A 14293-nucleotide genomic window follows, 5' to 3' on the forward strand; every position below is an offset into this window, starting at 1 on the left:
TGATCCAGCAATCCCACTCCTGGGCATATATCTAGAGAAAACTATAATTCAAAAAGACACATGCACCCCAGTGTTCACTGCAGCGCTGTTTACAATAGCCAAGACATGGAAGCAACCTAAATGTCCATCAACAGATGAATGGATAAAGAAGATGTGGCATATATATACAATGGAATTACTCAGCCATAAAAAAGAACGAAATAATGCCGTTTGCAGCAACATGGATGGACCTAGAGATTACTATACTAAGTGAAGTAAGTCAAACAGAAAGACAAATATCATATGATATCACTTATATGTGGAATCTAATAAAAAAATGATATAAATGAACTTTTTTACAAAACAGAAACAGACTCACAGATCTTGAAATCAAACTTACGGTTACCAAAAGGGGAACGTAGGGAAAATGATAAATTAGGCGATTGGGATTAACATATACACAGTACTATATATAAAATAGATAACTAAAAAGGACCTACTGTATAGCACAGAGAACTCTACTCAATATTCTGTAATAACCTATATGGGAAACGAATCAGAAAAAGAATGGAGATACACACACACACACACACACACACCCCTGAAACTAACACAACATTGAAAATCAACTATACTCCAGTGAAAATTTTTAAAAACAAATAAGTAAATAAAGCCATGTGAACAAATCTTAGGACCACATCAGGCATGCCCTACAAAACAACCTGGTTTCCTCCCAAAATGGATATACCCTGAAGACCCTAAATTGCTTATAAAAACAATTAAAGCCAATCACATTTGATACCCTAAAAAATAAAATGGACAAAGAATTTGAATAAACATTCCTTCAAGGAAGATATACAAAAGGCCAGTCAATAAGCACATGAACAGGTGCTTAACATCATTAGCTGTCAGGGAAATACAAATCAAAACTAAAATGAGGGCTTCCCTGGTGGCACAGTGGTTGAGAGTCCGCCTGCCGATGCAAGGGACACGGGTTCGTGCCCTGGTCCGGGAAGATCCCACATGCCGCGGAGCGGCTGGGCCCGTGAGCCATGGCCGCTGAGCCTATGCGTCCGCAGCCTGTGCTCCGCAATGGGAGAGGCCACAACAGTGAGAGGCCCGCGTACTGCAAAAACAAAACAAAACTAAACTAAACTAAAACTAAAATGAGATACCTCTTAATACCCCCTAGGATAGCTATAGTCAAAAAGGCTTTGCGTACCGCAAAAAAAAAAAAAAGGTCCAAATAGTCAATTTCATGTTATGTATATTCTACCACACATACACACACACACACACACACACACACACACACACACACACACACACACACACACACCCCTTGGGGCCCCACCGCTGCTGGCTCTCTGTCCAGAATGTTCCTCAAATTGTTTAATAATAACATCTAATCTGAGGCTTTGCCAGCACCTGAGGTTCCTGAAGAGCTCCAAAGATTTCCTGAGTATTACTGCCAACAGCATGGCAAATGGAAAAAAAATTAACTTCCCATATCTCTGCCTGTTTCCCCAGAAACTTGGAAATAATCTGTAGCTACTTAGAGTCCAGGGGTGCAGAAAGGCTTAAGAAGGGTGTATGGACATTTGGAGTTAGTCTGAGTTGGCATCCACTTCTGTGTACCCTCATTAAGTGGTACCTGAAATAACTAGCAGGATCATTAAGTGGCTTACCCTAATCCTTCTAAATTGTTAGACTTGATCTAGAATTATGATGCTATAACCCCAACTAACTGCCAATAGTTTTGAACATCCTTTTCTGATTGACTATGTCTTTTTCCTGTTTATCTGTCAGGCCACTGCAGCCTTGTGACCCAAGGCTCTGGAATGGATCAGCCCTCCTACTCACTCCCTCCTGCACACACCGTGTCTCCATGGAAACAGCTTGTCAGGCCCTGTTTGGCTGCAGGTTCTGAAGACCTCTCATCTGCAGCCCCAGTCCTGCACAGATTCAGTCTTAATAAGCCAGGCTTCTAAGGAGGAACTTGTACTAGGAGGCCCATCCTCTCTAGCTGGTGGGGTCTGGAATTGTCCTTAAGTCTCCTTTGGGGTATACGTGGGGAGTCCTGAATGCCACTGAGTTGCCCTGACCTTCCAACACTGATATTCAGGTCAATGGCAGGGTTTCCATCCTGGGTTTCTGCTTCAGCCTGAACTCATCATCTCCTTCTAGCAAGCCTTCTGCTCCCATCATCTCTCCCCACCCACCAAAGGTGAAAGTCATTTTGAGCTCTACAGGCCTCACCTGTGGCTAATCACCAAGGTCAGTTGGTAACTACTTTTGTATCACTCAGCCTCATCTTTCTTGCATCCCTATTGCCTCTGCTATAGTTCAGGCCCACATTATTTTCTTCTTCAATTACTGCAAGATCCTCCAACCTGGTCCTCCTACTTCTATGCTTGCTTTCCTTACATCCAATCTCCATATTACAACCGGTGAGAAAACTTCCTAAAAAAACAGATCTGACACGTCCTTCTCCCACAGAAAATCAGTGGTTCCCATTGCCCTCAGGATAGAACTCAGACCCTCTTACATACATACAAGATTACACCTTTAATCTGACCCCTGCTCACCTCTCCAGGATCATCTCTTGCCCCTTCCCCTGCATATTCTGATCTTGGTCACACCAAACCACTTACCTTCTCCAATGAACCACCTGTTCTCTCTTGCCTCTGTGACTTTGTGCTGTTTCCTCCTTCACCTGGAGTGTCCATTCTCCATGCCCCACCCCACCCCCCATAAACCTTTCACATTCTTGTGGAAGCTTTTCCAACTGTCAAATCTTAAGTGCCTCTTGTTCTCTTAGAGCTCCTATGTTTACTCCCTTTCTGCTGAACTGTCAACTCCCTGAGGGCAAGGAATATGCCAACCTCTAGTTCAGTGCCTAATATATTCACTCAAATGTCTGTTGTATATGTGAAAGAATAAAGACTAAGCCTCTGGAATAAAAATGCCACCCCATGCTAATTACAAGTATCCTTTTCCAGAGTCTTCTGTTGTCGGGCATCATTCATCCATCAGATTGGATCAGGCATTTGCTACACTGCCAGGACACTGCGACTTGGACTGCTGGCCACTGTCCTTGGGGGTACATCTACAAATGGGTCAGTTGCCCCAGTTCACTCTGGCTAGTTCTGGTTGCCTCTTTTTTGTTAGTCACTGGGGAGGTCCCTGCCGGCCTCATGGCTGAACCCTTGTGGCCTCAGTCAGCAGCTGGAGAGCCATTCCTAAGAGCTGAGATAGTGACTCAGCCCTTCTCTCATTACCGAGGGAAGATTCCTTTCTCACTGGTTATGCAATGTCACCCAGGCTATGTTTTCATTAGTGGAGTCCAAAATTTGGAATCGTGGTAAGAGGAGAAAATGGCAGTTAATCTCAGGAATAGATAAGATCTGTCATGTTTCTGCAGGAGAGATTTTCTTTTTTTCTCTTTTTGTTTTTGGTGGGTCATGGGTGGGTGAAGGAAGTGGTAAGGAACCTGTGTTCATATATAAAGAAATAAATCAAAGGAGGAGTTGGATGTATACGATGCTTTTGCTCGGAGAGTTCAATGGATTATCTGGGAAAGAAGCCAGAAAAAGAGAGACTTCTCATCAGAGGTAGGTGCCCACCCATGTATGTAAAAGAGCATTTAGACCTCAGCCCTGTTCCATTCATTTTTTCCTAAATCAACACATCTCTCATCTCCCAGAAATGAGAAACCAGTCAACTTTTTGCTGTGGACCTGGATGAAATGAAAAAAAAGAATGGATTTTGCTTCAAACTGGGTTCCCTTGCTTGCAATGTAAGGCTTACACAGAAGAGTAAGGACACTAGGAAGAGGAAGTAGCAAAGCAAAGGCACAATCTCACCTTCTCCCCTGCAGTAAGAAAGTAAAAGATCCATTAGATGAGAAAATGTATGTGAAAGCACTTAGCACAGTGCTTGGCGAATGGATGGGATTCAATAATATTGACTCTTTGTTTTATCTATGCTCAGTGTAGAGACTCATAAGGCAGATTATGTGTAGGGAGAATATAGGGGGAACCAGTGGGAGTGAGGGAGTATGCTCTACCTCGATGATAGTTAAAATTTTGCTGTTAGAGTTTCTTTCCTTTGACTGTATCAAAAAACAAACACCAACTAGAGGCAAAAGACATTGTCTTCAGACATTTCTATTTCTATTTTACTATTAATGGTTCGTTATATTCTTTCTCTCTTGTCTGTCTGTCTCTTTTTTTTTTTCAGGCAGTAATGGAGAGAACTTAAAGGCATTAAACATCATAGATGAGGGTGGAAGTACACGTTTTCTGTTTCTTTAAGCTAGACAAAAACCTAACAGTCTGAATTGGAATACTATCACTCATAACTTCTACTATATAAATAAATAATTTTAACAAGTATAACGTCCTAGTAGACATGAGACAGTTAATGTAGAGACCAAGGAACAACTGGGTCATTTGCCTCAGTACTGAGGTAGTTTCTTAATTGGACGTGTTAAGAGTGGTAGAAGATCTCATCTGTTGACAACTTAGAAAGTTGCAGTTGAGGAGGCAAAAGGAAAACAGAAATCATAAGCACTTTTACACATATGAAGTTGTTAATAGGCAGCTTCTAACTCTATGTATGTTCGTATTACTAAAACCTAGAACAGCACTCAGAGTACTTGTAAGTGCTCAACAACTGTTTAACCAAAACGAAACTAAAAGAAAAACAAAATGAAACAAACAAAACTGGTACTTGTTAACATCAGTCAGCTATGTCCCACTCTAGGTTCTTAATACTATCAGATTAATAAAAACTCTGAAACCAAAGTAACCATGTCCTGTGATTGTATAGCATCATCCCACATGTATTTCCTTTTCATACTCAACAGTTCTATACTCAACATATACTCAATATGTAGTCTTTATTGTCTCCATTTACAGGTAAAGGAACCATGTCATAACAGGTAAAGGGGCTTGCTCAGATAAGCAAGAAAATTAATGTTAACCTAGAGTCTAAGATTCTTAACTCCAAAATGAATAGACAAAATTAAAAAACAAAAAAATCCTTTATTAGGGGCAAAGAGATCCTCCTTAATATTTTAATAAAGAGCTATCACAACTCAATAATTAAAAGACAAAGACCCTAATAGAAAAATTGACAAAGTATACAAACTAACAAATCATAAAAGGAGATCTCTGTAGTAATCAAAGAAATACTTTATTGTAATCAGGCTCTGCTTAAAATGTGAGTTCAGAGATCACTGGTAAAATGGCCTAGACTAGATTTCAGAACAAAGGTTAAAGATAAATGGGGCTTGGGGCTTCCCTGCTGGCGCAGTGGTTAAGAACCTGCCTGCCAACGCAGGGGACATGGGTTCGAGCCCTGGTCTGGGAAGATCCCACATGCTGCAGAGCAACTAAGCCAGTGCACTACAACTACTGAGCCTGTGCTCTAGAGCCCGCGAGCCACAACTACTGAAGCCCGCGTGCCCAGAGCCCATGCTCCGCAACAAGAGAAGCCACCGCAACGAGAAGCCTGTGCACTGCAACAAAGAGTAGCCCCCGCTCACCACAACTAGAGAAAGCCCGCGTGCACAGCAACAGAGACTCAATGCAGCCAAAAATAAATAAATAAATAAATTTATAATAAATAAATAAATGGGCCTTGGACTTCCTGGTGGTGCAGGGGTTAAGAATCCGCCTGCCAATGCAGGGGACACGAGTTCGAGCCCTGGTCTGGGAAGATCCCACATGCTGCAGAACCACTAAGCCCATGCACCACAACTACTGAGCCTGAGCTCTAGAGCCCACAAGCCACAACTGCTGAGCCCGCGTGCTACAACTACTGAAGCCCGAGCTCCTAGAGCCCATGCTCCACAACAAGAGAAGCCACCACGATGAAAAGCCCATGCACCACAACGAAGAGTAGCCCCCGCTTGCTGCAAGTAGAGAAAGCCCACACGTAGCAACAAAGACCCAACACAGCCAAAAATAAATAAATAAATAAATTTATAATAAATAAATGAGCCTTTTCCTTGCCCAAATCCCAATTTGAGTTTTGCAATTTTAATACCTTCCACAGGGAGTGAAGACATGAGAAAGCCAAAAGCATTGCGAAGAACAGATCAGCATTGTCTGGACCTCACAGATAATTATCAGCAGCTGAGGAGAAGGAATTCATAGGGCAGCATCCCAGAGCCTGTGGGCCCCCAATGTTCCTCAGGGACAGAGTCAAGCCTTGTCTGGCTCTATGAAGAGCCCTGTAGTCTTGCTCCTCAAACTGTGGTTCGTGGGCAGCAGCGGGGATATCTCCAGGGAGCTTACGGAAATGCCGAACCTCGAGCCCTGACTCCAGGCATCTTGAATCAGAATCTGCATTTTAGCAAGTTTCCCAGGTAACACACACACACAGTGAAGCTTGAAAAGCATTGCCGTGGGGGGCGTGGCTCAGGGTCTGCTCATTGCAGGTGCTCAGTAAATGCATGCCCACTGAATGAAAGACTGGACAGGGTGATCTCTGCAGTCCCTTTCAAAAGTAAATCATCTGGGCTTCCCTGGTGGTGCAGTGGTTGAGAGTCCGCCTGCCGATGCAGGGGACACGGGTTCGTGCCCCGGTCCGGGAAGATCCCACGTGCCGCGGAGCGGCTGGGCCCGTGAGCCATGGCCGCTGAGCCTGCACGTCCGGAGCCTGTGCTCCGCAACGGGAGAGGCCACAACAGTGAGAGGCACGCGTACCGCAAAAAAAAAAAAAAAAAAAAAAAAGTAAATCATCTGATTTACTGAAAACTAGTCACTATCCAGTTGAGTGAAGTATCAACCATTTTACAAAGGGCTTTAAGTAAGATTAATGAATTAATACTGGTGTTTTGGTGTTGAAGTTTTCTACAGTGAATTCAGAGTTTATTATCAGTATCATTTCACTAGGCTTCTTTATATGCCCAGGAGGCACCAGCAAGGCATAAATCCTTCTCTTTTGTCTTCTCTGGTCTACGTCTCACAAAAAGGAAAGAAGTGGGAATGTAAAACAGAATGAGTAGAAATGAGAGCAAGTCTGAAAATGCTGGAGAAAAGAATGCCCACCAATGTAAGGACATTGCTCTTTTATCTGCCTTGCCAGTGAGTGGAGTCTCTAAGCTTTCACCTTGTACCATATGGGCATGCGTGTGGAGGAAGTGGTGGTGAGGAGGGAAAGAAGAGACAAGGAAGAGAAAGAAGAGACCAAGAATTAAGGACCCCTGTGCTGTCCAATGAGCTGACCCAGGCAAAGGTACCAAATCTGGCCGTTAAAGTGCATCTGAAGCAACTGTGTGCACCATCATTATTATTGTCATTATCATCATTTTTAGTTCTACTTGCTGTCTGCCAACCTCTTCACAGAGCAGACCATTTTAATAGTGACCCAGCCCATACCTTCAAGGTTGTCCACAGACCTGATGCTGCCAGAAAACCAGTTACAAGAAGGGAGACGAAAGGGATCCAGAGAATGGAGAGGCATTCTGAGTTCCATTAATGAGTGAGGTGACTCACGGCTGACTCAGACAAACGAAGACAAGCCTGGAGAGGGGAGACGGTGGGGGGCAGACCTCAAAGGAGCCCTGCCAAAATGTTCAAATGGGAGCTAGGAGGCCAGGGACACGGTGTTATTTAGAGAGCAGCCTGCAGCTCTGGTGTTGAAGGGAGGAGCGGATCTGAAAACAGAGGGAGAAAATTGCATTTGAGGCCAAAAACTGAGTTGTGAATCTGTAGCTTTCTGTGCTTTGACAAATGTGTAACATTCTCTGGTGACATTGACCTGCTCCTTGGTAAATCTTAGAATATTAACTCAATAGGAATTAATTGTCATCAGTTTCCTGGGGAGTAGACGTAAATCAGGTTCTACTCTCATTTTTCTAATGATCTCAGTGAGAAAAATAAGCCTCTTTCTTTAGTATTTTACATTTGGAGAACATTGTGATCCGACCTGTACTTATAGATGATAGATTTTTTAAAAACTTGAACATATGACTAAGCATCTTCTCTCTGATTAATGGCTAATTGAGGTTTCAGTTTGAAGATTCCAAAGTTAGATAATGTTATGAAGGTTCACAACTGCATTTTCCTATATGCACTGTACTGAAATGATATGTCCCATCACACACTATATCTAGGTCCCCTAAAGCAGGCATCCCCAACCCTGCCAGTACTGGTCTGCAGCCTGCTAGGAACTGGGCCACACAGCGGGAGGTAAGCGGCGGGCAAAGCGTCATCTGCTGCTCCCCATTGCTCTCCATCACTCGCATTACCACCTGAAACATCTGCCCCCCCCCGCCCCCGTCTGTCAAAAAATTGTCTTCCACGAAACCAGCCTGGTGCCAAAAAAGTTTGGAACCTTTGTCCTCAAGATCATGCATTTGCGAGATGGCTAGATGGAGGTATAGACTACTTGGGTGACATGGTTTTTCTCTGTGTACTAAAAAACCCACACAGAGATCAAACCCATGACCTCAGCCTCATTAAGACAATGCAAACCAACTGAGCTATCTAAAAATAATTTTGTTCGATTACATATTTATATATGATTTGATGACTATTGTCTCAAATGTACTTCACCAGAATGGCACGATGGTGGAAGAGACAGGGGTTCTTTGTCAGCTTGGCCACCCATGAACTTTCACTAAGGTGAAAAATAAGTTGCTCCAAACGCAAAACTTTTCAACTTTGCCTGCCCCCAACAGGCGGCAATGGCAGTTGGACGCGGTTGTTTTAGTCTTGGCCAACTAGTTTTCTACTATCAGCAGGTTTACTGTATTTAATTTGGGGTGTTTTGCAACATTATTAAGCCTAGTATGTCTGACAATTGCAAAAGCAATGAGAATGTTGAATGTGCTATTAAGAGGCTTATGATTATGATGAAAATCAAAATGAAAATGAAAGAGATTAACAAAATGAATATTAGGAATGGTAAGAAAAATCACCAGTGTTGCATGTGGGTAAGAGATAGATCATTAGTCAATAGGGGTGATTATGAAAGACAAAGAGAGCTTCAAAACATGTGAAAAACGCTGGCTGGGTCAATGCAATGAACATCACAATCAGCAAGAAATGAGGAAAAGTAATCCAAGCAATGGAAACAATTTGGAGTTTGTCATTAGAGACCTGGCGTCAGCTTTGAATGCCTATAATCCAAATATTAATTCAGGTAAGGGCTAAAAAATATGTTCAAGCATTTAAAACCCAGGTGTGGTAAAAGTTCTCATTCTGGGGCTTCCCTGGTGGCGCAGTGGTTGAGAGTCCGCCTGCCGATGCAGGGGACACAGGTTCGTGCCCCGGTCCGGGAAGATCCCACATGCCACGGAGCAGCTGGACCCGTGAGCCATGGCCGCTGAGCCTGCGTGTCCAGAGCCTGTGCTCCGCAACGGGAGAGGCCATAACAGTGAGAGGCCCGCGTACCACAAAAAAAAAAAAAAAGTTCTCATTCTGGATCCTTTGCTGAAAACCAGTGATAGTTCCATAGATTCAAGATCTGTTAGTTCTACACAACATTAAATTCCCTATGGAAGCTGAGAAGGAGTTTTATGACACTTGGCAAAGCCCACCAAAGCCTGCCTTGACCGCCTTTCAATTTATATGGACTGGTCTATTTTGGATAAAGAAGCCCAGTAGGATGGCTATCAGCAAGGAGATTAGAATGCTCTCTAGTCTTAAAGCTTTGAAGGACCATCAAGCCCCTTTTTGGCAGAGACATGTCTTCCTAAGCTTAAATCACTAACAGCCAGTTTTGTCTTACTACAGTTTTTCAGAATTCACCTGTTTATAAGATATATAAATGTGTGTATACATTCCTCTGTACACTTTTTGGATCTTGCTTCTCTATTTAACATTGGACAGTGGGATTTTCCTTTAGCTTTTAGCTAATTGTTTAACATGGTCTTTCAATGGAAGCTTGGTATTCCACTTCCTTACTGTCATTTGATCCACCTTTTGCTGAGTTCATAAGAATGCTATGATATTAATATCATTTGGCATAAATTGTTACGTTTCTCTGATTATTTCATGAGGATAAATTAGTAGAATAAAGTTACTAGGTCATAGTGTTATGAATATGTTTAAAGTTTTAATATATTTCTAAATTTTCCTTCAAAAAGATTTTGCCAACTGATATCCCTTCAAGAAAAATATCAATGTTCCTGTTTCCATGTACCTTTGTCAGTATTAGATACTATTTTTCTTTTGCCTCTACTCATTTTGAGGAGAAAACATTTTTTAATGTTTATTTATTTGTTATTGAGACCTCTTTCTATGATTTTTAATGCATGTCCTTTGCCAATTTTTCTACGGGAGCACTTTCCTTTTAATTATTGATTTGTAATTGTTCTTTATATATTAACCAATTTTTTATTTGCCTTTTAACTTTATAATAGTCACCACCATTGGTTTTCATCTCTAAAGGTAATACCAGTTGCAGTTAATTCACATGGCTGATGGGAAAACTGAATAAGAAAATATTTGTGAAAATGCTATAAAACATAAAGGATTTTAATCACATACTTCTAGTGTTGATGCTATCCAGAAATCGAGAACTGGACTACAAATCTAACATGAATTTGTAGACAAACTACAAGTCTAACATGAATTTGTAGACTGTCTAACATGAATTTGTAGACAGTCTAACATGAATTTGTAGACAAACTCCTATTCTTGACTCTGACAGTATCTTACAAAATAAGAATTATATGTTTTGTAGCATAGTTATTAGGAATGCCATAAAAATAAACAAAGATATCAGCTATCAAAACACTCTGAGGGACTTCCCTGGTGGCGCAGTGGTTAAGAATCCTCCTGCCAACGCAGGGGACGTGGGTTCGAGCCCTGGTCTGGGAAGATCCCACATGCCGCGGAGCAACTAAGCCCATGCCCACAACTACTGAGCCTGCGCTCTAGAGCCTGCAAGCCACAACTACTGAGCCCACGTGCCACAACTACTGAAGCCTGTGTGCCTAGAGCCCATGCTCCACAACAAGAGAAGCCACTGCAATGAGAAGCCCACCCACCACAATGAGAAGCCTGCACACTGCAACAAAGAGTAGCCCCCACTTGCAGCAACTAGAGAAACCCACTTGCAGCAACAAAGACCCAATGCAGCCAAAAATAAATAAATAAAGTAATTTTTTAAAAAAAGAACAACAACACTCTGAGACTTTTAGATGAATCCATAAAACCAAGCTGTTGCATTATTTTACTTTCTTTTGAAAAAGTTAATCCAGTATAGGCCCACTGTAACAGGAAAGACACCATAGTCATCACTATTGTTACCTCAGGTTCATAAGTTATGCCTGCTCACCTTTCCAAACGGTCCTTTTCTCAAGTTGTTGTTTTTTTTTAAATATTTATTTATTTGGTTGCACCGGGTGTTAGTTGCAGAAGGTGGGCTCCTTAGTTGTGGCACATGGGCTCCTTAGTTGCGGTAGGTGGGCTTTTTAGCATGTAGCTTGAGGGCTCATTAGTTGTGGCATGCGAACTCTTAGTTGCGGCATGCACGTGGGATCTAGTTCCCTGACCAAGGATCAAACTTGGGTCCCCTGGCATTGGGAATGCAGAGGCTTAACCACTGCACCACCAGGGAAATTCCTCAAGTTTTTTTTTTTAACGTGAAAACAAAAAGAGATTAATCAGAGAAAAACTCTTCTCCAACAGAAAGATTTTTAAAAGCTATATAGTTTTATAATTAATGAAGTAAACAATATTTAAAGGCATACATGGAGAAGCTCTCTCCCAGTGATGTCACCATCCTCCCTCTGCCCACACCCTCGTCCTTATGGCTTCTTGTGTATCCTGCCAGTGTTTCTGTATACATATGCAAGCAAATACAAATAAATATTGTCATTATAATTCCTCTTTTCATTCACAAAAGTAGCATACCATATACATTGCTGTCTACCTTGCTTTTTAACTTAATATATTTTGAATAGGAGCCCTCAATAGGAAGACATTTAATGTAAACATGAGACATGATATTGGCATTAAACAAGAAAATTTTTAAATTCCTGTCTTGGTTCTGTCACCATAATTACATAAGCTCAGAGTTGGACAGTGTGCTGGAAGATTTGCTAGTCAGTCATCAAACCATTTTCCTCATTTTCCTGGGCACAGGACTGCCTCCCCTGCAGTTAGGTGTGGCCATGTGACTGAATTCTACTGGATAGAAAGAATGCGAGCAGAGCTGACATGTACCACTTCTAGGTCCATCGCCTAAAAACCTCCCCACACAATCCTCCACAATCTTTCCCTGTCTGTCAGCAGGATGTCAACGCCTAAAGCAACCTTATAACAGCATGTTGAAGATGGCAGAATTATGAGATGGAAGGGCCTGGTTCTTTGAACTACCACTTGGAAGAGAGCCACCCACCATCAGGATCACCCATTTTGGATGTTATATGAGTGAGAAATAAGTTTCCTGTCATGTCTGAGCCATGAGACAGTTTTAGGTTTGATACACAGATTTAATACAGCAGCTAGTATTGCCTTAATTAACCCAGATGACAACCTCAAAGTCCTTCTAGTCCAATGACTGGCATATAGCAGGCACTCAATAAATGTATTTGGATGCATGAATGAACATTTGAACACCTCTGGAGATAGAGAGTTAATTCACTATCCCATTGGTCAGTTTAATACATTTGGATCAGCTTGAATGATTGGAAAATTACTTATATGAAGCTAAAACCTATCAGCTTCTAACTTGTACCAATTTGTAACTGCCCTTCACAATCACACAAAATAAGTCTGAGCCCTCTTCAAAACAGCCTTTCAGCTATTTGACAATACCTCCTTCTATGCTCTCTGTGACACATCCTCTGGTCTCCAAGCTGAGGAACCTAATGTTTTAAGTTTTTCTTCTTAGGTTATACAGTAGTTACTAAAGCTCTTAATACCATCTTTACCCTCCTCTGGGCACATTTGGGTTTGTCATTCTTCCCTGTTCAATGGGTACTCAGGACAGAATGTCATATTCTTGGCAACACTGACCAGCCTGTGTGGGTACCAATTGCCCCTTTTAGTCAGGACTCCGTACCTCAATTAACGCAGCTTAATATCATAACAGTCTCTTGGGTGGCCATATCACCTATTGACTCATTTTGAGCTTGCGGTCAAGCTTCCCACCTCTCTTCTCTCCTCTTCCTGGCCCCCAGCATACACACTAATTCACTAGATGACCTTAAACAAATCACCTCTCTGGGACTCATTTCTCATGTGAAAAATGAGGGGGTTGGACCAGGTGATTTCTGAGTTGTTTTTCTTTCCTGTTCTAATATTCTTTGAGTCTAAAACAGGAAGTTCCAGGAGAGCTCACGTTGTACTTTTACGTAGACTCTTTCACCCACAGCAGCATGAGAGTATAAATCTGCCTGGAAACATTAAGCTTGTCAAACAACTTGAAGCTCCACAGGTACTTTTTCTCAGCTGCATTAAGCTTATATTCATATGCTTATATAAGATATGTGGACAGTGTGTGGTAGATTGTATTTATACACTAAGGCAATGGACTCTGCTGAACTGTAGTAGTGAGGGAGGGAGAAAATAAGGCTCAGGCAGAAAAAAAACTGAGAGCATGAGGGCAAACAAGGTGTGGTTTCCTCTGATGGAACTCTCCATAACTATTTTAAGGGAGAGAGACCATGAAAAAGAGGATATTTCACTCAGCTGAAAGCCTGGTGTGATGTCTTGTCAGTTTCCTCATCTCACTTCACACACTGTCCTAACGTACAAAAAAAAAAAAATTACTCTCAGCCAACTGGCAAATAAATGTGTTTGCTGTTTGGGGTAATCAAACTATATCTCCATACCCCTTGCCCTTGGCTAATTTCTTATAAAGCAGACATTTTTCATGATTTTAGCTGACTAATTCCTCCTGGTATTTCTGCCTGACAGTCCTCGATCCATGCCTAAGAGGTTGGATCCACTTCCTACCCTAGACTAAGATTCTACCCATTATTATTTGACCTCTTTTGAAAAACTCATTGCCAGCTTTATAACCTGATCTGGGCATACTCCCCATTGGGGCCTGCATTTCCTGTGGATGATGCATTGGTTTCCTAGGTGACGGCAGGAAGGAACAGACCTGTTAGCTTGTGGCTTCTGACTCACTTGCTGCAATGGACGTCACAGAATCGTGGCTGAACAAGTGGATGCTGATAAAAGCATGTGCTTAAGCGGGGCACTGGTGGTTAAAAACCATCCCATTGTACCAGCTCTCCCTCCCACTAAGCAAGCCGACAGACTGACATAAATACCAGATGTGAAAAAACAGTCAACAGATTTGGAACCTCTCTGAACTCCCAGTCCTATAGAAGTGC

General features: G+C 42.1%; 1 protein-coding gene and 1 long non-coding RNA gene across 2 annotated transcripts in view; one reads left to right on the forward strand and one right to left on the reverse strand.

Moving 5' to 3' along the window:
* The window catches only part of LOC115851683 (uncharacterized), a 59436-nt gene extending 54626 nt beyond the window's left edge, over positions 1-4810 (forward strand). Inside the window, exons 6-7 of the long non-coding RNA XR_009565264.1 lie at positions 1789-2256; positions 2982-4810. This is a non-coding gene — a long non-coding RNA (uncharacterized lncRNA). The remainder of the gene's footprint in view (positions 1-1788; positions 2257-2981) is intronic.
* The window catches only part of MKLN1 (muskelin 1), a 357649-nt gene that overhangs the window by 239761 nt on the left and 103595 nt on the right, over positions 1-14293 (reverse strand). The gene's annotated exons all lie outside the window — the stretch shown is intronic.

The sequence above is a fragment of the Globicephala melas genome, chromosome 9 (assembly GCF_963455315.2).
Source record: "Globicephala melas chromosome 9, mGloMel1.2, whole genome shotgun sequence".
Lineage (NCBI taxonomy): Eukaryota > Metazoa > Chordata > Mammalia > Artiodactyla > Delphinidae > Globicephala > Globicephala melas.